At 43.5% G+C, this 25749-nt stretch overlaps 1 long non-coding RNA gene across 1 annotated transcript in view; it reads right to left on the bottom strand.

The window, feature by feature from the left end:
* Positions 1-938: 938 nt before the first annotated feature.
* Positions 939-25749, bottom strand: part of LOC125963369 (uncharacterized) — a 207706-nt gene continuing 182895 nt past the window's right edge. The window contains exon 3 of the long non-coding RNA XR_007475245.1: positions 939-998. This is a non-coding gene — a long non-coding RNA (uncharacterized LOC125963369). The remainder of the gene's footprint in view (positions 999-25749) is intronic.

The raw sequence follows: 25749 nt of genomic DNA, 5'->3' as shown, positions 1-25749 counted from the left end.
TTCCAGAGGCTTTACTAACACGCTCCCGACTTGGAGAGTCAGTGCCTTTAACCTCCTGTTTGGCCCAGTTTGCAATTTCTGCGGAAGATGAACAGGAATAGGGAGAACCAATGAGAGACCAGCTGGAGGTGTCTGGACGGGCAAAATTAACTCTCATTTCCCACCAGGAAGAGGAATTAACCAAAGGCTCAGTGTGCCGTGCCGGAACCAGATTAGGGCCTGAAGCAATCCTGCGGTGTTGTGGCCATCTCACAAGAAAGCGAGTTGAAAAAAGGAGCTCAGGGGCACTGTAATTCACAAACCTGCAGAGTTATAAATGACAGCTATCGTCCAAAAATATACTGAAGTAAGCCTGCCAAGACGACTTGAAAGCACGGCAGAATTTCAGGAAACCGATTTCAGGAGGTAGACTGGAATTGCATTTAAAGCATAGGAAAAGAGGCAGAACGTCGACAATGATACACTTGGCAAAAAAGGGCGTATGCGTTTTTTCCTGAATGTATTCAGGAAAAAACGTCTACGAACTTTTTGGCCAACCAAGCAAGCTTGAAAAGGAAATCTGCACTACAATGAAATCTCACTTTCCCCTGGTCAAAAGGGCCATCTGAAAAAAGTGTAAAATCCAGAAAGGCAGGACAGGCCATGGAGAACTGGGAGACTTGTTATGCTGATGGGCGGGATGAAAATTGCCAACAGCCACTCTGGAGAAGTGTATGGTGTTTCCTGAAACATCTAAAAAACAAAGCAACAGAGCCAATGGCACTTCCACGTATGGTCCTATAGCTTAGGGAAATTAAAATCAAATAGACACAGCCACCCCAAAGTTTGGGATGGCTCTGTTTACAAGAACCTCGTTTACGGTACAAGTTCAATATCGCAGAAAGCGAAAAATGGACAAAGAAGTTGTGGTACTTACGTACAATGCAATATCACTCAGCAATGAAATCTATGTCATCAGGGCCGTAGCAGCACAATGAGTGGATTCAGGTATGATGATTCTAAATGAAATAAGTCACACAGAAAAAGAAACATCATAAGATATCACCAATACACGGAATGTAAACTTGGCTACACAGGAACTGGATTACAAACAGAACAGGGTCTCAAATTTAGAAAACCAACTTATGCTTGCTTAAGGGGAAAGGTGAGTTGTGGTGCTGCATAAAACCAGAGATTGAAATGAGCACAGATAAAGTTCCTTAAGCCAAATATGTAATAGACAAGAGCTACTCCTTGCTCAACGAAATGGACTCAACACCCCATATTAAACGCCTAAGAATGTACCTGACTAGTAAGTATCTTAAAACCTATGGATTGCTATGTCTCCGAAAGAGAATCAAGCATGTGTACAGGGGCATAAACGCAGCAGTGATAGGATTGGAGAGGTTCGGTGAACAAATGATGACCCTTTGAAGTCATATTGCATGGTACCCATTCCACGGGTCTCAACTCTCCAGGTTTAAGGGATTCTTCCTTCAGCTAAAACATGCATGTGGAACCCAGAGTATGATCAACCGTGTGATCGGGAGACGTGTTGAAATATGTCTCAGTTCTCGTCCCCTGGTACTCGGGTGCAACATTCCAGATGCTTTACTAACACTCTCCCGACTTGGAGAGTCAGTGCCTTTAACCTCCTGTTTGGCCCAGTTTGCAATTTCTGCGGAAGATGAACAGGAATAGGGAGAACCAATGAGAGACTAGCTGGAGGTGTCTGGACGGGCAAATTTAACTCTCATTTCCCACCAGGAAGAGGAATTAACCAAAGGCTCAGCGTGCCGTGCCGGAACCAGATTAGGGCGTGAAGCAATCCTGCAGTGTTGCGGCCAGCTCACAAGAAAGCGAGTTGAAGAAAGGAGCTCAGGGGCACTGTCATTCACAAACTTGCAGAGTTATAAATGACAGCTCTCGTCCAAAAATATACTGAACTAAGGCTGCCAAGAGGACTTGAAAGCGGGACAGAATTGCAGGAAACCGATTTCAGGACGTAGACTGGAATTGCATTTAAAGCATAGGAAAAGAGGCAGAACGTCGACAATGAGGCACTTGGCCAAAAAGGGCGTATGCGTTTTTTCCTGATTATATTCAGGAAAAAAACGCATACGCACTTTTTGGCCAACCAAGCAAACTTGCAAAGGAAATCTGCACTACAATGAAGTCTCACTTCCCCCCGATCAAAAGGGCCATCTGAAAAAAGTGTAAAATCCAGAAAGGCAGGACAGGCCATGGAGAACTGGGAGCCTTGTAAGCTGATGGGCAGGATATAAATTCCCAACAGCCACTCGGGAGAAGTGTATGGTGTTTCCTGAAACATCTAAAAGACAAAGCAACAGAGCCTAGGTCAATTCCACTTATGGTCCTATAGCTTAGGGAAATTAAAATCAAAAAGACACAGCCACCCCAAAGTTTGGGACGGCTCTGTTTACAAGAACCTAGTTTACGGTACAAGTTCAATATCGCAGAAAGTGAAAAATGGACAAAGAAGTTGTGGTACTTACGTACAATGCAATATCACTCAGCAATGAAATCTATGTCATCAGGCCCGTAGCAGCATAATGAGTGGATTCAGGTATGATGATTCTAACTGAAATAAGTCACACAGAAAAAGAAACATCATAAGATATCACTAATACACTGAATGTAAACTTGGTTACACAGGAACTCAATTACAAAACAGAACAGGGTCTCAAATTTAGAAAACCAACTTATGCTTGCTTAAGAGGAAAGGTGAGTTGGGGTGCTGCATAAAACCAGAGATTGACATGAGCACAGATAAAGTTCCTTAAGCCAAACATGTAATAGACAAGAGCTACACCTTGCTCAAGGAAATGGACTCAACACCCCCTATTAAATGCCTAAGAATGTACCTGACTAGTAAGTATCTTAAAACCTATGGATTGCTATGTCTCCGAAAGAGAATCAAGCATGTTTACAGGGGCATAAACGCAGCAGTCATAGGATTGGAGACATTCGGTGAGCCAATGAAGACCCTTTGAAGTCATATTGCATGGTACCCATTCCACGGGTCTCAACTCTCCAGGTTTAAGGGATTCTTCCTTCAGCTAAAACATGCATGTGGAACCCAGAGTATGATCCACCGTGTGATCGGGAGACGTGTTCCAATATGTCTCAGTTCTCGTTCCCTGGTACTCGGGTGCAACATTCCAGAGGCTTTACTAACACGCTCCCGACTTGGAGAGTCAGTGCCTTTAACCTCCTGTTTGGCCCAGTTTGCAATTTCTGCGGAAGATGAACAGGAATAGGGAGAACCAATGAGAGACCAGCTGGAGGTGTCTGGACGGGCAAAATTAACTCTCATTTCCCACCAGGAAGAGGAATTAACCAAAGGCTCAGTGTGCCGTGCCGGAACCAGATTAGGGCCTGAAGCAATCCTGCGGTGTTGTGGCCATCTCACAAGAAAGCGAGTTGAAAAAAGGAGCTCAGGGGCACTGTAATTCACAAACCTGCAGAGTTATAAATGACAGCTATCGTCCAAAAATATACTGAAGTAAGCCTGCCAAGACGACTTGAAAGCACGGCAGAATTTCAGGAAACCGATTTCAGGAGGTAGACTGGAATTGCATTTAAAGCATAGGAAAAGAGGCAGAACGTCGACAATGATACACTTGGCAAAAAAGGGCGTATGCGTTTTTTCCTGAATGTATTCAGGAAAAAACGTCTACGAACTTTTTGGCCAACCAAGCGAGCTTGAAAAGGAAATCTGCACTACAATGAAATCTCACTTTCCCCCGGTCAAAAGGGCCATCTGAAAAAAGTGTAAAATCCAGAAAGGCAGGACAGGCCATGGAGAACTGGGAGACTTGTTATGCTGATGGGCCGGATGTAAATTGCCAACAGCCACTGGGGAAAAGTGTATGGTGTTTCCTTAAACATCTAAAAAACAAAGCAACAGAGCCTAAGGCACTTCCACTTATGGTCCTATAGCTTAGGGAAATTAAAATCAAAAAGACACAGCCACCCCAAAGTTTGGGATAGCTCTGTTTACAATAACGTCATTTACGGTACAAGTTCAATATCGCAGAAAGCGAAAAATGGATAAAGAAGTTGTGGTACTTATGTACAATGCAATATCACTCAGCAATGAAATCTATGTCATCAGGCCCATAGCAGCATAATGAGTGGATTCAGGTATGATGATTCTAACTGAAATAAGTCACACAGAAAAAGAAACATCATAAGATATCACTAATACACGGAATGTAAACTTGGCTACACAGGAACTGGTTTACAAAGACGAAGAGGGTCTCAAATTTAGAAAACCAACTTATGCTTGCTTAAGGGGAAAGGTGAGTTGGGGTGCTGCATAAAACCAGAGATTGAAATGAGCACAGATAAAGTTCCTTAAGCCAAATATGGAATAGACAAGAGCTACTCCTTGCTCAACGAAATGGACTCAACACCCCATATTAAACACCTAAGAATGTACCTAACAAGTAAGTATCTGAAAACCTATGGATTGCTATGTATCTGAAAGAGAATCAAGCATGTGTGCAGGGGCATAAACGCAGCAGTGATAGGATTGGAGAGGTTCGGTGAGCAAATGAAGACCCTTTGATGTCATATTGCATGGTACCCATTCCACGGGTCTCAACTCTCCAGGTTTAAGGGATTCTTCCTTCAGCTAAAACATGCATGTGGAACCCAGAGTATGATCAACCGTGTGATCGGGAGACGTGTTGAAATATGTCTCAGTTCTCGTCCCCTGGTATTCGGGTGCAACATTCCAGACGCTTTATTAACACTCTCCCGACTTGGAGAATCAGTGCCTTTAACCTCCTGTTTGGCCCAGTTTGCAATTTCTGCGGAAGATGAACAGGAATATGGAGAACCAATGAGAGACTAGCTGGAGGTGTCTGGACGGGCAAATTTAACTCTCATTTCCCACCAGGAAGAGGAATTAACCAAAGGCTCAGCGTGCCGTGGTGGAACTAGATTAGGGCCTGAAGCAATCCTGCGGTGTTGCGGCCAGCTCACAAGAAAGCGAGTTGAAGAAAGGAGCTCAGGGGCACTGTAATTCACAAACCTGCAGAGTTATAAATGACAGCTATCGTCCAAAAATATACTGAAGTAAGGCTGCCAAGAGGACTTGAAAGCGGGGCAGAATTGCAGGAAAAAAATTTCAGGAGGTGGACTGGAATTGCATTTAAAGCATAGGAAAAGAGGCAGAACGTCCACAATGATGCACTTGGCCAAAAAGGGCGTATGCGTTTTTTCCTGAATATATTCAGGAAAAAACGCATACGCCCTTTTTGGCCAACCAAGCAAGCCTGCAAAGGAAATCTGCACTACAATGAAGTCTCACTTCCCCCGGGTCAAAAGGGCCATCTGAAAAAAGTGTAAAATCCAGAAAGGCAGGACAGGCCATGGAGAACTGGGAGCCTTGTTATGCTGATGGGCGGGATGTAAGTTGCCAACAGCCACTCTGGAGAAGTGTATGGTGTTTCCTGAAACATCTAAAAAACAAAGCAACAGAGCCTAGGGCACTTCCACTTATGGTCCTATAGCTTAGGGAAATTAAAATCAAAAAGACACAGCCACTCCAAAGTTTTGGATGGCTCTGTTTACAAGAACCTAGTTTACGGTACAAGTTCAATATCGCAGAAAGTGAAAAATGGACAAAGAAGTTGTGGTACTTACGTACAATGCAATATCACTCAGCAATGAAATCTATGTCATCAGGCCCGTAGCAGCATAATGAGTGGATTCAGGTATGATGATTCTAACTGAAATAAGTCACACAGAAAAAGAAACATCATAAGATATCACTAATACACTGAATGTAAACTTGGCTACACAGGAACTCAATTACAAAACAGAACAGGGTCTCAAATTTAGAAAACCAACTTATGCTTGCTTAAGACGAAAGGTGAGTTGGGGTGCTGCATAAAACCAGAGATTGACATGAGCACAGATAAAGTTCCTTAAGCCAAACATGTAATAGACAAGAGCTACTCCTTGCTCAAGGAAATGGACTCAACACCCCCTATTAAATGCCTAAGAATGTACCTGACTAGTAAGTATCTTAAAACCTATGGATTGCTATGTCTCCGAAAGAGAATCAAGCATGTGTACAGGGGCATAAACGCAGCAGTCATAGGATTGGAGACATTCGGTGAGCCAATGAAGACCCTTTGAAGTCATATTGCATGGTACCCATTCCACGGGTCTCAACTCTCCAGGTTTAAGGGATTCTTCCTTCAGCTAAAACATGCATGTGGAACCCAGAGTATGATCCACCATGTGATCGGGAGACGTGTTCCAATATGTCTCAGTTCTCGTTCCCTGGTACTCGGGTGCAACATTCCAGAGGCTTTACTAACACGCTCCCGACTTGGAGAGTCAATGCCTTTAACCTCCTGTTTGGCCCAGTTTGCAATTTCTGCGGAAGATGAACAGGAATAGGGAGAACCAATGAGAGACCAGCTGGAGGTGTCTGGACGGGCAAAATTAACTCTCATTTCCCACCAGGAAGAGGAATTAACCAAAGGCTCAGTGTGCCGTGCCGGAACCAGATTAGGGCCTGAAGCAATCCTGCGGTGTTGTGGCCATCTCACAAGAAAGCGAGTTGAAAAAAGGAGCTCAGGGGCACTGTAATTCACAAACCTGCAGAGTTATAAATGACAGCTATCGTCCAAAAATATACTGAAGTAAGCCTGCCAAGACGACTTGAAAGCACGGCAGAATTTCAGGAAACCGATTTCAGGAGGTAGACTGGAATTGCATTTAAAGCATAGGAAAAGAGGCAGAACGTCGACAATGATACACTTGGCAAAAAAGGGCGTATGCGTTTTTTCCTGAATGTATTCAGGAAAAAACGTCTACGAACTTTTTGGCCAACCAAGCAAGCTTGAAAAGGAAATCTGCACTACAATGAAATCTCACTTTCCCCCGGTCAAAAGGGCCATCTGAAAAAAGTGTAAAATCCAGAAAGGCAGGACAGGCCATGGAGAACTGGGAGACTTGTTATGCTGATGGGCCGGATGTAAATTGCCAACAGCCACTGGGGAGAAGTGTATGGTGTTTCCTGAAACATCTAAAAAACAAAGCAACAGAGCCTAAGGCACTTCCACTTATGGTCCTATAGCTTAGGGAAATTGAAATCAAAAAGACACAGCTACCCCAAAATTTGGGATGGCTCTGTTTACAAGAACCTCATTTACGGTACAAGTCCAATATAGCAGAAAGTGAAAAATGGACAAAGAAGTTGTGGTAATTACGTACAATGCAATATCACTCAGCAATGAAATCTATGTCATCAGGCCCGTAACAGCATAATGAGTGGATTCAGGTATGATGATTCTAACTGAAATATGTCACACAGAAAAAGAAACATCATAAGATATCACTAATACACGGAATGTAAACTTGGCTACACAGGAACTGGATTACAAAACAGAACAGGGTCTCAAATTTAGAAAACAACTTATGCTTGCTTAAGGGGAAAGGTAAATTGGGGTGCTGCATAAAACCAGAGATTGAAATGAGGACAGATAAGGTTCCTTAAGCCAAACATGTAATAGACAAGAGCTACTCCTTGCTCAACGAAATGGACTCAACACCCCATAATAAACGCCTAAGAATGTAGCTGACTTGTAAGTATCTTAAAACCTATGGATTGCTATGTCTCCAAAAGAAAATCAAACGTGTGTACAGGGGCATAAACGCAGCAGTGATAGGATTGGAGAGCTTTGCTGACCAAATGAAGACCCTTTGAAGTCATATTGCATGGTACCCATTCCACAGGTCTCAACTCTCCAGGTTTAAGGCATTCTTCCTTCAGCTAAAACATGCATGTGGAACCCAGAGTATGATCAACCATATGATCGGGAGACGTGTTCCAATATGTCTCAGTTTAAATCCCCTGGTACTCGGGAGCAACATTGCAGACGCTTTACTAACACTCTCCCGACTTGGAGAGTCAGTGCCTTTAACCTCCTCTTTGGCCCAGTTTGCAATTTCTGCGGAAGATGGACAGGAATAGGGAGAACAAATGAGAGACTAGCTGGAGGTGTCTGGACGGGCAAATTTAACTCTCATTTCCCACCAGGAAGAGGAATTAACCAAAGGCTCAGCGTGCCGTGCCGGAAACAGATTAGGGCTTGAAGCAATCCTGTGGTGTTGCGGACAGCTTCCAATAAAGCGAGTTGAAGAAAGGAGCTCAGGGGCACTGTAATTCACAAACCTGCAGAGTTATAAATGACAGCTATCGTCCAAAAATATACTGAAGTAAGGCAGCCAAGAGAACTTGAAAGCGGGGCAGAATTTCAGGAAACCGATTTCAGGAGGTAGACTGGAATTGCATTTAAAGCATAGGAAAAGAGGTAGAACGTCGACAATGATGCACTTGGCCAAAAAGGGCGTATGCGTTTTTTCCTGAATATATTCAGGAAATAACGCATACGCACTTTTTGGCCAACCAAGCAAGCCTGCAAAGGAAATCTGCACTAAAATGAAGTCTCCCTTCCCCCCGGTCAAAAGGGCCATCTGAAAAAAGTGTAAAATCCAGAAAGGCAGGACAGGCCATGGAGAACTGGGAGCCTTGTTATGCTGATGGGCGGGATGTAAATTGCCAACAGCCACTCAGGAGAAGTGTATGGTGTTTCCTGAAACATCTAAAAAACAAAGCAACAGAGCCTAGGGCACTTCCACTTATGGTCCTATAGCTTAGGGAAATTAAAATCAAAAAGACACAGCCACCCCAAAGTTTGGGATGGCTCTGTTTACAAGAACCTAGTTTACGGTACAAGTTCAATATCGCAGAAAGTGAAAAATGGACAAAGAAGTTGTGGTACTTACGTACAATGCAATATCACTCAGCAATGAAATCTATGTCATCAGGCCCGTAGCAGCATAATGAGTGGATTCAGGTATGATGATTCTAACTGAAATAAGTCACACAGAAAAAGAAACATCATAAGATATCACTAATACACTGAATGTAAACTTGGCTACACAGGAACTGAATTACAAAACAGAACAGGGTCTCAAATTTAGAAAACCAACTTATGCTTGCTTAAGAGGAAAGGTGAGTTGGGGTGCTGCATAAAACCAGAGATTGACATGAGCACAGATAAAGTTCCTTAAGCCAAACATGTAATAGACAAGAGCTACTCCTTGCTCAAGGAAATGGCCTCAACACCCCCTATTAAACGCCTAAGAATGTACCTGACTAGTAAGTATCTTAAAACCTATGGATTGCTATGTCTCCGAAAGAGAATCAAGCATGTGTACAGGGGCGTAAACGCAGCAGTCATAGGATTGGAGACATTCGGTGAGCCAATGAAGACCCTTTGAAGTCATATTGCATGGTACCCATTCCACGGGTCTCAACTCTCCAGGTTTAAGGGATTCTTCCTTCAGCTAAAACATGCATGTGGAACCCAGAGTATGATCCACCGCGTGATCGGGAGACGTGTTCCAATATGTCTCAGTTCTCGTTCCCTGGTACTCGGGTGCAACATTCCAGAGGCTTTACTAACACGCTCCCGACTTGGAGAGTCAGTGCCTTTAACCTCCTGTTTGGCCCAGCTTGCAATTTCTGCGGAAGATGAACAGGAATAGGGAGAACCAATGGAGACTAGCTGGGGGTGTCTGGACGGGCAAATTTAATTCTCATTTCCCACAAGGAAGAGGAATTAACCAAAGGCTTAGCCTTCCGTGCCGGAACCAGATTAGGGCCTGAAGCAATTCTGCGGTGTTGCGGCCAGCTCACAAGAAAGCAAGTTGAAGAAAGGAGCTCAGGGGCACTGTAATTCACAAACCTGCAGAGTTATAAATGACAGCTATCGTCCAAAAATATACTGAAGTAAGCCTGCCAAGATGACTTGAAAGCGGGGCAGAATTGCAGGAAACCGATTTCAGGAGGTAGAATAGAATTGCATTTAAAGCATAGGAAAAGAGGCAGAACGTCGACAATGATGCACTTGGCCAAAAAGGGTGTATGCGTTTTTTCCTGAATATATTCAGGAAAAAACGGATACGCTCTTTTTGGCCAACCAAGCAAGCTTGCAAAGGAAATCTGCACTACAATGAAGTCTCACTATCCCCCGGTCAAAAGGGCCATCTAAAAAAAGTGTAAAATCCAGAAAGGCAGGAGAGGCCATGGAGAACTGGGAGCCTTGTTATGCTGATGGGCGGGATGAAAATTGCCAACAGCCACTCTGGAGAAGTGTATGGTGTTTCCTGAAACATCTAAAAAACAAAGCAACAGAGCCAAGGGCACTTCCACGTATGGTCCTACAGCTTAGGGAAATTAAAATCAAATAGACACAGCCACCCCAAAGTTTGGGATGGCTCTGTTTACAAGAACCTCGTTTACGGTACAAGTTCAATATCGCAGAAAGCGAAAAATGGACAAAGAAGTTGTGGTACTTACGTACAATGCAATATCACTCAGCAATGAAATCTATGTCATCAGGGCCGTAGCAGCATAATGAGTGGATTCAGGTATGATGATTCTAAATGGAATAAGTCACACAGAAAAAGAAACATCATAAGATATCACTAATACACGGAATGTAAACTTGTCTACACAGAACTGAATTACAAAACAGAATAGGGTCTCAAATTTAGAAAACCAACTTATGCTTGCTTAAGGGGAAAGGTGAGTTGGGGTGCTGCATAAAACCAGAGATTGAAATGAGCACAGATAAGGTTCCTTAAGCCAAATATGTAACAGACAAGAGTTACTCCTTGCTCAACGAAATGGACTCAAAACCCCATATTAAACGCCTAATAATGTACCTGACAATAAGTATCTTAAAACCTATGGATTGCTATGTCTCTGAAAGAGAATCAAGCGTGAGTACAGCGCCATAAACGCAGCAGTGATAGGATTGGAGAGGTTCGGTGAGCAAATGAAGACCCTTTGCAGTCATATTGCATGGTACCCATTCCACGGGTCTCAACTCTCCAGGTTTAAGGGATTCTTCCTTCAGCTAAACATGCATTTGGAACCCAGACTATGATCAACCGTGTGATCGTGAGTCATGTTCAAATATGTCTCAGTTCTCATCCCCTGGTACTCGGGTGCAACATTCTAGACACTTTACTAACACTCTCCCGACTTGGAGAGTCAGTGCCTTTAACCTCCTGTTTGGCCCAGTTTGCAAATTCCGCGGATGATGAACAGGAATAGGGAGAACCAATGAGAGACTAGCTGGAGGTGTCTGGACGGGCAAATTTAACTCTCATTTCCCACCAGGAAGAGGAATTAAGCAAAGGCTCAGCGTGCCGTGCCGGAACCAGATTAGGGCCTGAAGCAATTTTGCGGTGTTGCGGCCATCTCACAAGAAAGCGAGTTGAAGAAAGGAGCTCAGGGGCACTGTAATTCACAAACCTGCAGAGTTATAAATGACAGCTATCGTCCAAAAATATACTGAAGTAAGGCTGCAAAGAGGACTTGAAAGCGGGGTAGAATTACAGGAAACCGATTTCGGGAGTTAGACTGGAATTGCGTTTAAAGCATAGGAAATGAGGCAGAACGTCGACAATGATGCCCTAGGCCAAAAAGGGCGTATGCGTTTTTTCCTGAATATATTCAGGAAAAAACGCATACGCCCGTTTTGGCCAACCAAGCAAGCTTGCAAAGGAAATCTGCACTACAATGAAGTCTCACTTCCCCCCGGTCAAAAGGGCCATCTGAAAAAAGTGTAAAATCCAGAAAGGCAGGACAGGCCATGGAGAACTGGGAGCCTTGTTATGCTGATGGGCGGGATGTAACTTGCCAACAGCCACTCGGGAGAAGTGTATGGTGTTTCCTGAAACATCTAAAAAACAAAGCAACAGAGCCTAGGGCACTTCCACTTATGGTCCTATAGCTTAGGGAAATTAAAATCAAAAAGACACAGCCACCCCAAAGTTTGGGACGGCTCTGTTTACAAGAACCTCGTTTACGGTACAAGTTCAATATCGCAGAAAGTGAAAAATGGATAAAGAATTTGTGGTACTTACGTAAAATACAATATCACTCAGCAATGACATCTATGTCATCAGGCCCGTAGCAGCATAGAGTGGATTCAGGTATGATGATTCTAACTGAAATAAGTCACACAGAAAATGAAACATCATAAGATATCACTAATACATGGAATGTAAACTTGGCTACACAGGAACTGGATTACAAAATAGAAGAGGGTCTCAAATTTAGAAAACCAACTTATGCTTGCTTAAGGGGAAAGGTGAGTTGGGGTGCTGCATAAAACCAGAGATTGAAATGAGCACAGATAAAGTTCCTTAAGCCAAATATGGAATAGACAAGAGCTACTCCTTGCTCAACGAAATGGACTCAACACCCCATATTAAACGCCTAATAATGTACCTGACTAGTAAGTATCTTAAAACCTATAGATTGCTATGTCTCTGAAAGAGAATCAAGCGTGAGTACAGCGCAATAAATGCAGCAGTGATAGGATTGGAGAGGCTCGGTGAGCAAATGAAGACCCTTTGAAGTCATATTGCATGGTACCCATTCCACGGGTCTCAACTCTCCAGGTTTAAGGGATTCTTCCTTCAGCTAAACATGCATTTGGAACCCAGACTATGATTATCCGTGTGATCGTGAGTCATGTTCCAATATGTCTCAGTTCTCATCCCCTGGTACTCGGGTGCAACATTCTAGACACTTTACTAACACTCTCCCGACTTGGAGAGTCAGTGCCTTTAACCTCCTGTTTGGCCCAGTTTGCAAATTCCGCGGATGATGAACAGGAATAGGGAAAACCAATGAGAGACTAGCTGGAGATGTCTGGACGGGCAAATTTAACTCTCATTTCCCACCAGGAAGAGGAATTAACCAAAGGCTCAGCGTGCCGTGCCGGAACCAGATTAGGGCCTGAAGCAATCCTGCGGTGTTGCGGCCAGCTCACAAGAAAGCGAGTTGAAGAAAGGAGCTCAGGGGCACTGTAATTCACAAACCTGCTGAGTTATAAATGACAGCTATCGTCCAAAAATATACTGAAGTAAGGCTGCCAAGAGGACTTGAAAGCGGGGCAGAATTGCAGGAAACCGATTTCAGGAGGTAGACTGGAATTGCATTTAAAGCATAGGAAAAGAGGCAGAACGTCGACAATGATGCACTAGGCCAAAAAGGGCATACGCGTTTTTTCCTGAATATATTCAGGAAAAAAAGCATACGCACTTTTTGGCCAACCAGGCAAGCTTGCAAAGGAAATCTGCACTACAATGAAGTCTCACTTCCCCCGGGTCAAAAGGGCCATCTGTAAAAAGTGTAAAATCCAGAAAGGCAGGACAGGCCATGGAGAACTGGGAGCCTTGTTATGCTGATGGGCGGGATGTAAATTTCCAACAGCCAGTTAGGAAAATTGTATGGTGTTTCCTGAAACATCTAAAAAACAAAGCAACAGAGCCTAGGGCACTTCCACTTATGGTCCTACAGCTTAGGGAAATTAAAATCAAAAAGACACAGCCACCCAAAAGTTTGGGACGGCTCTGTTTATAAGAACCTCGTTTACAGTACAAGTTCAATATCGCACAAAGTGAAAAATGGATAAAGAAGTTGTGGTACTTACGTACAATACAATATCACTCAGCAATGAAATCTATGTCATCAGGCCCGTAGCAGCATAATGAGTGGATTCAGGTATGATGATTCTAACTGAAATAAGTCACACAGTAATTGAAACATCATAAGATATCACTAATACACGGAATGTAAACTTGGCTACACAGGAACTGGATTACAAAACAGAACAGTGTCTCAAATGTAGAAAACCAACTTATGCTTGCTTAAGGGGAAAGGTGAGTTGGGGTGCTGCATAAAACCAGAGATTGAAATGAGCACAGATAAGGTTCCTTAAGCCAAATATGTAATAGACAAGAGCTACTCCTTGCTCAACGAAATGGACTCAAAACCCCATATTAAACGCCTAATAATGTACCTGACAATAAGTATCTTAAAATCTATGGATTGCTATGTCTCTGAAAGAGAATCAAGCATGAGTACAGCGCCATAAACGCAGCAGTGATAGGATTGGAGAGGTTCGGTGAGAAAATGAAGACCCTTTGAATTCATATTGCATGGTACCCATTCCACGGGTCTCAACTCTCCAGGTTTAAGGGATTCTTCCTTCAGCTAAACATGCATTTGGAACCCAGACTATGATCAACCGTGTGATCGTGAGTCATGTTCCAATATGTCTCAGTTCTCATCCCCTGGTACTCGGGTGCAACATTCTACACACTTTACTAACACTCTCCCGACTTGGAGAGTCAGTGCCTTTAACCTCCTGTTTGGCCCAGTTTGCAAATTCCGCGGATGATGAACAGGAATAGGGAGAACCAATGAGAGACTAGCTGGAGGTGTCTGGACGGGCAAATTTAACTCTCATTTCCCACCAGGAAGAGGAATTAACCAAAGGCTCAGCGTGCCGTGCCGGAACCAGATTAGGGCCTGAAGCAATTCTGCGGTGTTGCGGCCATCTCACAAGAAAGCGAGTTGAAGAAAGGAGCTCAGGGGCACTGTAATTCACAAACCTGCAGAGTTATAAATGACAGCTATCGTCCAAAAATATACTGAAGTAAGGCTGCAAAGAGGACTTGAAAGCGGGGTAGAATTACAGGAAACCGATTTCGGGAGTTAGACTGGAATTGCATTTAAAGCATAGGAAATGAGGCAGAACGTCGACAATGATGCCCTAGGCCAAAAAGGGCGTATGCGTTTTTTCCTGAATATATTCAGGAAAAAACGCATACGCCCGTTTTGGCCAACCAAGCAAGCTTGCAAAGGAAATCTGCACTACAATGAAGTCTCACTTCCCCCCGGTCAAAAGGGCCATCTGAAAAAAGTGTAAAATCCAGAAAGGCAGGACAGGCCATGGAGAACTGGGAGCCTTGTTATGCTGATGGGCGGGATGTAAGTTGCCAACAGCCACTCAGGAGAAGTGTATGGTGTTTCCTGAAACATCTAAAAAACAAAGCAACAGAGCCTAGGGCAGTTCCACTTATGGTCCTATAGCTTAGGGAAATTAAAATCAAAAAGACACAGCCACCCCAAAGTTTGGGACCACTCTGTTTACAAGAACCTCGTTTACGGTACAAGTTCAATATCGCAGAAAGTGAAAAATGGATAAAGAATTTGTGGTACTTACGTAAAATATAATATCACTCAGCAATGAAATCTATGTCATCAGGCCCGTAGCAGCATAGAGTGGATTCAGGTATGATGATTCTAACTGAAATAAGTCACACAGAAAAAGAAACATCATAAGATATCACTAATACATGGAATGTAAACTTGGCTACACAGGAACTGGATTACAAAACAGAAGAGGGTCTCAAATTTAGAAAACCAACTTATGCTTGCTTAAGGGGAAAGGTGAGTTGGGGTGCTGCATAAAACCAGAGATTGAAATGAGCACAGATAAAGTTCCTTAAGCCAAATATGGAATAGACAGGAGCTACTCCTTGCTCAACGAAATGGACTCAACACCCCATATTAAACGCCTAAGAATGTACCTGACTAGTAAGTATCTTAAAACCTATGGATTGCTATGTCTCTGAAAGAGAATCAAGCGTGAGTACAGTGCCATAAATGCAGCAGTGATAGGATTGGAGAGGCTCGGTGAGCAAATGAAGACCCTTTGAAGTCATATTGCATGGTACCCATTCCACGGGTCTCAACTCTCCAGGTTTAAGGGATTCTTCCTTCAGCTAAACATGGATTTGGAACACAGACTATGATCAACCGTGTGATCGTGAGTCATGTTCAAATATGTCTCACTTCTCATCCCTTGGTACTCGGGTGCAACATTCTAGACGCTTTACTAACACTCTCCCGACGTGGAGAGTCAGTGCCTTTAACCTCCTGTTTGGCCCAGTTTGCAAATTCCGCGGATGATGAACAGGAATAGGGAGAACCAATGAGAGACTAGCTGGAGATGTCTGGACGGGCAAATTTAACTCTCATTTCCCACCAGGAAGAGGAATTAACCAAAGGCTCAGCGTGCCGTGCCGGAACCAGATTAGGGCCTGAAGCAATCCTGCGGTGTTGCGGCCAGCTCACAAGAAAGCGAGTTGAAGAAAGGAGCTCAGGGGCACTGTAATTCACAAACCTGCAGAGTTATAAATGACAGCTATCGTCCAAAAATATACTGAAGTAAGGCTGCCAAGAGGACTTGAAAGCGGGGTAGAATTGCAGGAAACCGATTTCGGGAGTTAGACTGGAATTGCATTTAATGCATAGGAAATGAGGCAGAACGTCGACAATGATGCCCTAGGCCAAAAAGGGCATATGCGTTTTTTCCTTAATATATTCAGGAAAAAACGCATACGCACGTTTTGGCCAACCAAGCAAGCTTGCAACGGAAATCTGCACTACAATGAAGTCTCACTTCCCCCCGGTCAAAAGGGCCATCTGAAAAAAGTGTAAAATCCAGAAAGGCAGGACAGGCCATGGAGAAATGGGAGCCTTGTTATGCTAATGGGCGGGATGTAAATTGCCAACAGCCACTGGTTAGAAGTGTATGGTGTTTCCTGAAACATCTAACAAACAGAGGAAAAGAGCCTAGGGCACTTCCACTTATGGTCCTATAGCTTAGGGAAATTAAAATCAAAAAGGCAGAACCACCCAAAAGTTTTGGACGGCTCTGTTTACAAGAACCTCGTTTACGGTACAAGTTCAATATCGCAGAAAGTGAAAAATGGATAAAGAAGTTGTGGTACTTACGTACAATGCAATATCACTCAGCAATTAACTCTATGTCATCAGGCCCGTAGCAGCATAATGAGTGGATTCAGGTATGATGATTCTAACTACAATATGTAACACAGAAAAAGAAACATCTTAAGATATCACCAATACACGAAATGTAAACTTGGCTACACAGGAACTGGATTACAAAACAGAAGAGGGTCTCAAATTTAGAAAACCTACTTATGCTTGTTTAAGGGGAAAGGTGAGTTGGGGTGCTGCATAAAACCAGAGATTGAAATGAGCACAGATAAAGTTCCTTAAGCCAAATATGGAATAGACAAGAGCTACTCCTTGCTCAACGAAATGGACTCAAAACCCCATATTAAACGCCTAATAATGTACCTGACAGTAAGTATCTTAAAACCTATGGATTGCTATGTCTCCGAAAGAGAATCAAGCGTGAGTACCGGGGCATAAACGCAGCAGTGATAGGATTGGAGAAGTTCGGTGTGCAAATGAAGACCCTTTGAAGTCATATTGCATGGTACCCATTCCACGGGTCTCAACTCTCCAGGTTTAAGGGATTCTTCCTTCAGCTAAAACATGCATGTGGATCCCGGAGTATGATCAACCATGTGATCGGGAGACGGGTTCAAATATGTCTCAGTTCTCGTCCCCTGGTACTCGGGTGCAACATTCCACATGCTTTACTAAGACTCTCCCGACTTGGAGAGTCAGTGCCTTTAACCTCCTGTTTGGCTCAGTTTGCAATTTCTGCGGAAGATGAACAGGGATAGGGAGGACCAATGAGACACTAGCTGGAGGTGTCTGGACGGGCAAATTTAACTCTCATTTCCCACCAGGAAGAGGAATTAACCAAAGGCTCAGCGTGCCGTTCCGGAACCAGATTAGGGCCTGAAGCAATCCTGCGGTGTTGCGGCCAGCTCACAAGAAAGCGAGTTGAAGAAAGGAGCTCAGGGGCACTGTAATTCACAAACCTGCAGAGTTATAAATGACAGCTATCGTCCAAAAATATACTGAAGTAAGGCTGCCAAGAGGACTTGAAAGCTGGGCAGAATTGCAGGAAACCGATTTCAGGAGGTAGACTGGAATTGCATTTAAAGCATAGGAAAAGAGGCAGAACGTCCACAATGATGCACTTGGCCAAAAAGGGCGTATGCGTTTTTTCCTGAATATATTCAGGAAAAAACGCATACGCACTTTTTGGCCAACCAAGCAAGCTAGCAAAGGAAATCTGCACTACATTGAAGTCTCACTTCCCTCCCGGTCAAAAGGATCATCTGAAAAAATTGTAAAATCCAGAAAGGCAGGACAGGCCATGGAGAACTGGGAGCCTTGTTATGCTGATTGGCGGGATGTAAATTGCCAACAGTCACTCGGGAGAAGTGTATAGTGTTTCCTGAAACATCTAAAAAACAAAGCAACAGAGCCTAGGGCACTTCCACTTTTTGTCATATAGCTTAGGGAAATTAAAATCAAAAAGACACAGCCACACCAAAGTTTGGGATGGCTCTGTTTACAAGAACCTCGTTTACGGTACAAGTTCAATATCGCAGAAAGCGAAAAATGGATAAAGAATTTGTGGTACTTACGTACAATGCAATATCACTCAGCAATGAAATCTATGTCATCATTCCCGTAGCAGCATAATGAGTAGATTCAGGTATGATGATTCTAACTGAAATAAGTCACACAGAAAAAGAAACATCATAAGATATCACTAATACACGGAATGTAAAGTTGGCTACACAGGCACTGAATTACAAAACAGAACAGGGTCTCAAATTTAGAAAACCAACTTATGCTTGCTTAAGGGGAAAGGTGAGTTGGGGTGCTGCATAAAACCAGAGATTGAAATGAGCACAGATAAATTTCCTTAAGCCAAATATGGAATAGACAAGAGCTACTCCTTGCTCAACGAAATGGACTCAACACCCCATATTAAATGCCTAATAATGTACCTGACTAGTAAGTATCTTAAAACCTATGGATTGCTATGTCTCCGAAAGAGAATCAAGCATGTGTACAGGGGCATAAACGCAGCAGTGATAGGATTGGAGAGGTTCGGTGAGCAAATGAAGACCCTTTGAAGTCATATTGCATGGTACCCATTCCACGGGTCTCAACTCTCCAGCTTTAAGGGATTCTTCCTTCAGCTAAAACATGCATGTGGAACCCAGCGTATGATCAACCGTGTGAACGGGAGACGTGTTCCAATATGTCTCAGTTTTCGTCCGCTGGTACTCGGGTGCAACATTTCAGATGCTTTACTAACACTCTCCCGACTTGGAGAGTCAGTGCCTTTAACCTCCTGCTTGGCCCAGTTTGCAAATTCCTCGGAAGATGAACAGGAATAGGGAGAACCAATGAGAGACTAGCTGGAGGTGTCTGGACGGGCAAATTTAACTCTCATTTCCCACAAGGAAGAGCAATTAAGCAAAGGCTCAGCGTGCCGTGCCGGAACCAGATTAGGGCCTGAAGCAATCGTGCGGTGTTGCGGCCAGCTCACAAGAAAGCGAGTTGAAGAAAGGAGCTCAGGGGCACTGTAATTCACAAACCTGCAGAGTTATAAATGACAGCTATCGTCCAAAAATATACTGAAGTAAGGCTGCCAAGAGGACTTGAAAGCGGGGCAGAATTGCAGGAAACCGATTTCAGGAGGTAGACTGGAATTGCATTTAAAGCATAGGAAAAGAGGCAGAACGTCGACAATGATGCACTTGGCCAAAAAGGGCGTATGCGTTTTTTCCTGAATATATTCAGGAAAAAACGCATACGCCCTTTTTGGCCAACCAAGCAAGCTTGCAAAGGAAATCTGCACTACAATGAAGTCTCACTTCCCCCCGGTCAAAAGGGCCATCTGAAAAAAGTGTAAAATCTAGAAAGGCAGAACAGGCCATGGAGAACTGGGAGCCTTGTTATGCTGATGGGCGGGATGTAAATTGCCAACAGCCACTCGGGAGAAGTGTATGGTGTTTCCTGAAACATCTAAAAAACAAAGCAACAGAGCCTAGGGCACTTCCACTTATAGTCCTATAGCTTAGGGAAATTAAAATCAAAAAGACACAGCCACCCCAAAGTTTGGGACCTCTCTGTTTACAAGAACCTCATTTACGGTAGAAGTTCAATATCGCAGAAAGTGAAAAATGGATAAAGAAGTTGTGGTAGTTACGTACAATGCAATATCACTCAGCAATGAAATCTATGTCATCAGGCCCGTAGCAGCATAGACTGGATTCAGGTATGATGATTCTCACTGAAATAAGTCACACAGAAAAAGAAACATCATAAGATATCACTAATACACGGAATGTAAACTTGGCTACACAGGAACTGGATTACAAAACAGAAGAGGGTCTCAAATTTAGAAACCCAACTTATGCTTGCTTAAGGGGAAAGGTGAGTTGGGGTGCTACATAAAACCAGAGATTGAAATGAGCACAGATAAATTTCCTTAAGCCAAATATGGAATAGACAAGAGCTACTCCTTGCTCAATGAAATGGACTCAACACCCCATATTAAACGCCTAAGAATGTACCTGACTAGTAAGTATCTTAAAACCTATGGATTGCTATGTCTCCAAAAGAGAATCAAGCGTGTGTACAGGGGAATAAACGCAGCAGTGATAGGATTGGAGAGGTTTGGTGAGCAAATGAAGACCCTTTGAAGTCATATTGCATGGTACTCATTCCACGGGTCTCAACTCTCCAGCTTTAAGGGATTCTTCCTTCAGCTAAAACATACATGTGGAAACCAGGTTATGACAAACCATGTGATCGGGAGACGTGTTCAAATATGTCTCAGTTTTCATCCCCTGGTACTCGGGTGCAACATTCCAGACGCTTTACTAACACTCTCCCGACTTGGAGAGTCAATGCCTTTAACCTCCTGTTTGCCCCAGTTTGCAATTTCTGCAGAAGATGAACAGGAATAGGGAGAACCAATGAGAGACTAGCTGGAGGTGTCTGGACGGGCAAATTTAACTCTCATTTCCCACCAGGAAGAGGAATTAACCAAAGGCTCAGCATACCGTGCCAGAACCAGATTAGGGCCTGAAGCAATCGTGTGGTGTTGCGGCCAGCTCACAAGAAAGTGAGTTGAAGAAAGCAGCTCAGGGGCACTGTAATTCACAAAACTGCAGAGTTATAAATGACAGCTATCGTCCAAAAATATACTAAAGTAAGGCTGCCAAGAGGACTTCAAAGCGGGGCAGAATTGCAGGAAACCGATTTCAGGAGGTAGACTGGAATTGCATTTAAAGCATAGGAAAAGAGGCAGAACGTCCACAATGATACACTTGGCCAAAAAGGGCGTATGCGTTGTTTCCTGAATATATTCAGGAAACAACGCATACGCACTTTTTGGCCAACCAAGCAAGCTTGCAAAGGAAATCTGCACTACAATGAAGTCTCACATTCCCCCTGTCAAAAGGGCCATCTGAAAAAAGTGTAAAATGCAGAAAGGCAGGACAGTCCATGGAGAACTGGGAGCCTTGTTATGCTGATGGGCGGGATGAAAATTGCCAACAGCCACTCAGGAGAAGTGTATGGTGTTTCCTGAAACATCTAAAAAACCAAACAACAGAGCCTAGGGCACTTCCACTTATAGTCCTATAGCTTAGGGAAATTAAAATCAAAAAGACACAGCCACCCCAAAGTTTGGGACCTCTCTGTTTACAAGAATCTCGTTTACGGTAAAAGTTCAATATCGCAGAAAGTGAAAAATGGATAAAGCAGTTGTGGTACTTACGTACAATGCAATATCACTCAGCAATGAAATCTTTGTCATCAGGCCCATAGCAGCATAATGAGTGCATTCAGGTATGATGATTCTATCTGAAATAAGTCACACAGAAAAAGAAACATCATAAGATATCACTAATACACGGAATGTAAACTTGGCTACACAGGAACAGGATTACAAAAGAGAACAGGGTCTCAAATTTAGAAAACCAACTTATGCTTTCTTAAGGGGAAAGGTGAGTTGGGGTGCTGCATAAAACCAGAGATTGAAATGAGCACAGATAAGGTTCCTTAAGCCAAACATGTAATAGACAAGAGCTACTCCTTGCTCAACGAAATGGACTCAACACCACATATGAAACGCCTAAGAATGTACCTCACTAGTTAGTATCTTAAATCCTATGGATTGCTATGCCTCCAAAAGAGAAGCAAGCGTGTGTACAAGGGCATAAACGCAGCAGTGATAGGATTGGAGAGGTTCGGTGAGCAAATGAAGACCTTTGAAGTCATATTGCATGGTACCCATTCCACGGGTCTCAACTCTCCACGTTTAAGGGATTCTTCCTTCAGTTAAAGCATGCATGTGGAACCCAGAGTATGATCAACCGTGTGATCGGTAGACGTGTTCCAATATGCCTCAGTTCTCGTCCCCTGGTACTCGGGTGCAACATTCTAGACGCTTTACTAACACTCTCCCGACTTGGAGAGTCAGTGCCTTTAACCTCCTGTTTGGCCCAGTTTGCAAATTCCGGGGATGATGAACAGGAATAGGGAGAACCAATGAGAGACTAGCTGGAGGTGTCTGGACGGGCAAATTTAACTCTCATTTCCCACCAGGAAGAGGAATTAACCAAAGGCTCAGCGTGCCATGCCGGAACCAGATTAGGGCCTGAAGCAATCCTGCGGTGTTGCGGCCAGCTCACAAGAAAGCGAGCTGAAGAAAGGAGCTCAGGGGCACTGTTATCACAAACCTGCAGAGTTATAAATGACAGCTATCGTCCAAAAATATACTGAAGTAAGTCTGCCAAGAGGACTTGAAAGCGGGGCAGAATTGCAGGAAACCGATTTCAGGAGTTAGACTGGAATTGCATTTAAAGCATAGGAAAAGAGGCAGAACGTCGACAATGATGCACTTGGCCAAAATGTGCGTATGCGTTTTTTCCTGCATATATTCAGGAAAAAACGCATACGCCCTTTTTGGCCAACCAAGCAAGCTTGCAAAGGAAATCTGCACTACAATGAAGTCTCACTTCTCCCGGGTCAAAAGGGCCATCTGTAAAAAGTGTAAAATCCAGAAAGGCAGGACAGGCCATGGAGAACTGGGAGCCTTGTTATGCTGATGGGCGGGATGTAAATTGCCAACAGCCACTCGGGAGAAATGTATGGTGTTTCCTGAAACATCTAAAAAACAAAGCAACAGAGCCTAGGGCACTTCCACTTATAGTCCTATAGCTTAGGGAAATTAAAATCAAAAAGACACAGCCACCCCAAAGTTTGGGACCTCTCTGTTTACAAGAACCCCATTTACGGTAGAAGTTCAATATCGCAGAAAGTGAAAAATGGATAAAGAAGTTGTGGTAGTTACGTAAATTGCAATATCACTCAGCAATGAAATCTATGTCATCTGGCCTGTAGCAGAAAATGACTGGGTTCAGGTATGATGATTCTAACTGAAATAAGTCACACAGAAAAAGAAACATCATAAGATATCACTAATACACGGAATGTAAACTTGGCTACACAGGAACTGGATTACAAAACAGAACAAGGTCTCAAATTTAGAAAACCAACTTATGCTTGCTTAAGGGGAAAGGTGAGTTGGGGAGCTGCATAAAACCAGAGATTGAAATGAGCACAGATAAAGTTCCTTAAGCCAAATATGTAACAGAGAAGAGCTACTCCTTGCTCAACGAAATGGACTCAACACCCCATATTAAACGCCTAATAATGTACCTGACTAGTAAGTATCTTAAAACCTATGGTTTGCTATGTCTCTGAAAGAGAATCAAGCATGAGTACCGGGGCATAAACGCAGCAGTGATAGGATTGGAGAGGTTCGGTGAGCAAATGAAGACCCTTTGAAGTCATATTGCATGGTACCCATTCCACGGGTCTCAACTCTCCAGGTTTAAGGGATTCTTCCTTCAGCTAAAACATGCATGTGGAACCCAGAGTATGATCAACCATGTGATCGGGAGACGTGTTCAAATATGTCTCAGTTCTCATCCCCTGGTACTCGGGTGCAACATTCCAGATGCTTTACTAACACTCTCCCGACTTGGAGAGTCAGTGCCTTTAACCTCCTGTTTGGCCCAGTTTGCAAATTCTGCGGAAGATGAACAGGAATAGGGAGAACCAATGACAGACTAGTTGGAGGTGTCTGGACGGGCAAATTTAACTCTCATTTCCCACCAGGAAGAGGAATTAAGCAAAGGCTCATCATGCCGTGCTGGAACCAGATTAGGGCCTGAAGCAATCCTGCGGTGTTGCGGCCAGCTCACAAGAAAGCGAGTTGAAGAAAGGAGCTCAGGGGCACTGTTATCACAAACCTGCAGAGTTATGAATGACAGCTATCGTCCAAAAATATACTGAAGTAAGGCTGCCAAGAGGACTTGAAAGCGGGGAAGAATTGCAGGAATCCGATTTCAGGAGGTTGACTGGAATTGCATTTAAGCATAGGAAAAGAGGCAGAACGTCGACAATGATGCACTTGGCCGAAAAGTGCGTATGCGTTTTTTCCTGCATATATTCAGGAAAAAACGCATACGCCCTTTTTGGCCAACCAAGCAAGCTTGCAAAGGAAATCTGCACTACAATGAAGTCTCACTTCCCCCCAGTCAAAAGGGTCATGTGACAAAAGTGTAAAATCCAGAAAGGCAGGACAGGCCATGGAGAACTGGGAGCCTTGTTATGCTGATGGGCGGGATGAAAATTGCCAACAGCCACTCAGGAGAAGTGTATGGTGTTTCATGAAACATCTAAAAAACAAAGCAACAGAGCCTAGGGCACTTCCACTTATAGTCCTATTGCTTAGGGAAATTAAAATCAAAAAGACACAGCCACCCCAAAGTTTGGGACCTCTCTGTTTACAAGAACCTCATTTACGGTAGAAGTTCAATATCGCAGAAAGTGAAAAATGTATAAAGAAGTTGTGGTAGTTACGTACAATGCAATATGACTCAGCAATGAAATCTATGTCATCAGGCCCGTAGCAGCATAGACTGGATTCAGGTATGATGATTCTCACTGAAATAAGTCACACAGAAAAAGAAACATCATAAGATATCACTAATACACGGAATGTAAACTTGGCTACACAGGAACTGGATTACAAAACAGAAGAGGGTCTCAAATTTAGAAACCCAACTTATGCTTGCTTAAGGGGAAAGGTGAGTTGGGGTGCTACATAAAACCAGAGATTGAAATGAGCACAGATAAATTTCCTTAAGCCAAATATGGAATAGACAAGAGCTACTCCTTGCTCAATGAAATGGACTCAACACCCCATATTAAACGCCTAAGAATGTACCTGACTAGTAAGTATCTTAAAACCTATGGATTGCTATGTCTCCAAAAGAGAATCAAGCGTGTGTACAGGGGCATAAACGCAGCAGTGATAGGATTGGAGAGGTTCGGTGAGCAAATGAAGACCCTTTGAAGTCATATTGCATGGTACTCATTCCACGGGTCTCAACTCTCCAGCTTTAAGGGATTCTTCCTTCAGCTAAAACATACATGTGGAAACCAGGTTATGATAAACCATGTGATCGGGAGACGTGTTCAAATATGTCTCAGTTTTCATCCCCTGGTACTCGGGTGCAACATTCCAGACGCTTTACTAACACTCTCCCGACTTGGAAAGTCAATGCCTTTAACCTCCTGTTTGCCCCAGTTTGCAATTTCTGCAGAAGATGAACAGGAATAGGGAGAACCAATGAGAGACTAGCTGGAGGTGTCTGGACGGGCAAATTTAACTCTCATTTCCCACGAGGAAGAGGAATTAACCAAAGGCTCAGCATACCGTGCCGGAAACAGATTAGGGCCTGAAGCAATCGTGTGGTGTTGCGGCCAGCTCACAAGAAAGTGAGTTGAACAAAGCAGCTCAGGGGCACTGTAATTCACAAACCTGCAGAGTTATAAATGACAGCTATCTTCCAAAAATATACTGAAGTAACGCTGCCAAGAGGACTTGAAAGCGGGGCAGAATTGCAGGAAACCAATTTCAGGAGGTAGACTGGAATTGCATTTAAAGCATAGGAAAAGAGGCAGAACGTCCACAATGATGCACTTGGCCAAAAAGGGCGTATGCGTTGTTT

This window comes from Orcinus orca, unplaced genomic scaffold, assembly GCF_937001465.1.
Source record: "Orcinus orca unplaced genomic scaffold, mOrcOrc1.1 scaffold_154, whole genome shotgun sequence".
NCBI classification, from domain to species: Eukaryota; Metazoa; Chordata; class Mammalia; order Artiodactyla; family Delphinidae; genus Orcinus; species Orcinus orca.
Note: the sequence above shows the minus strand (reverse complement) of the source record. Positions and strands in the feature narration are given on the sequence as shown.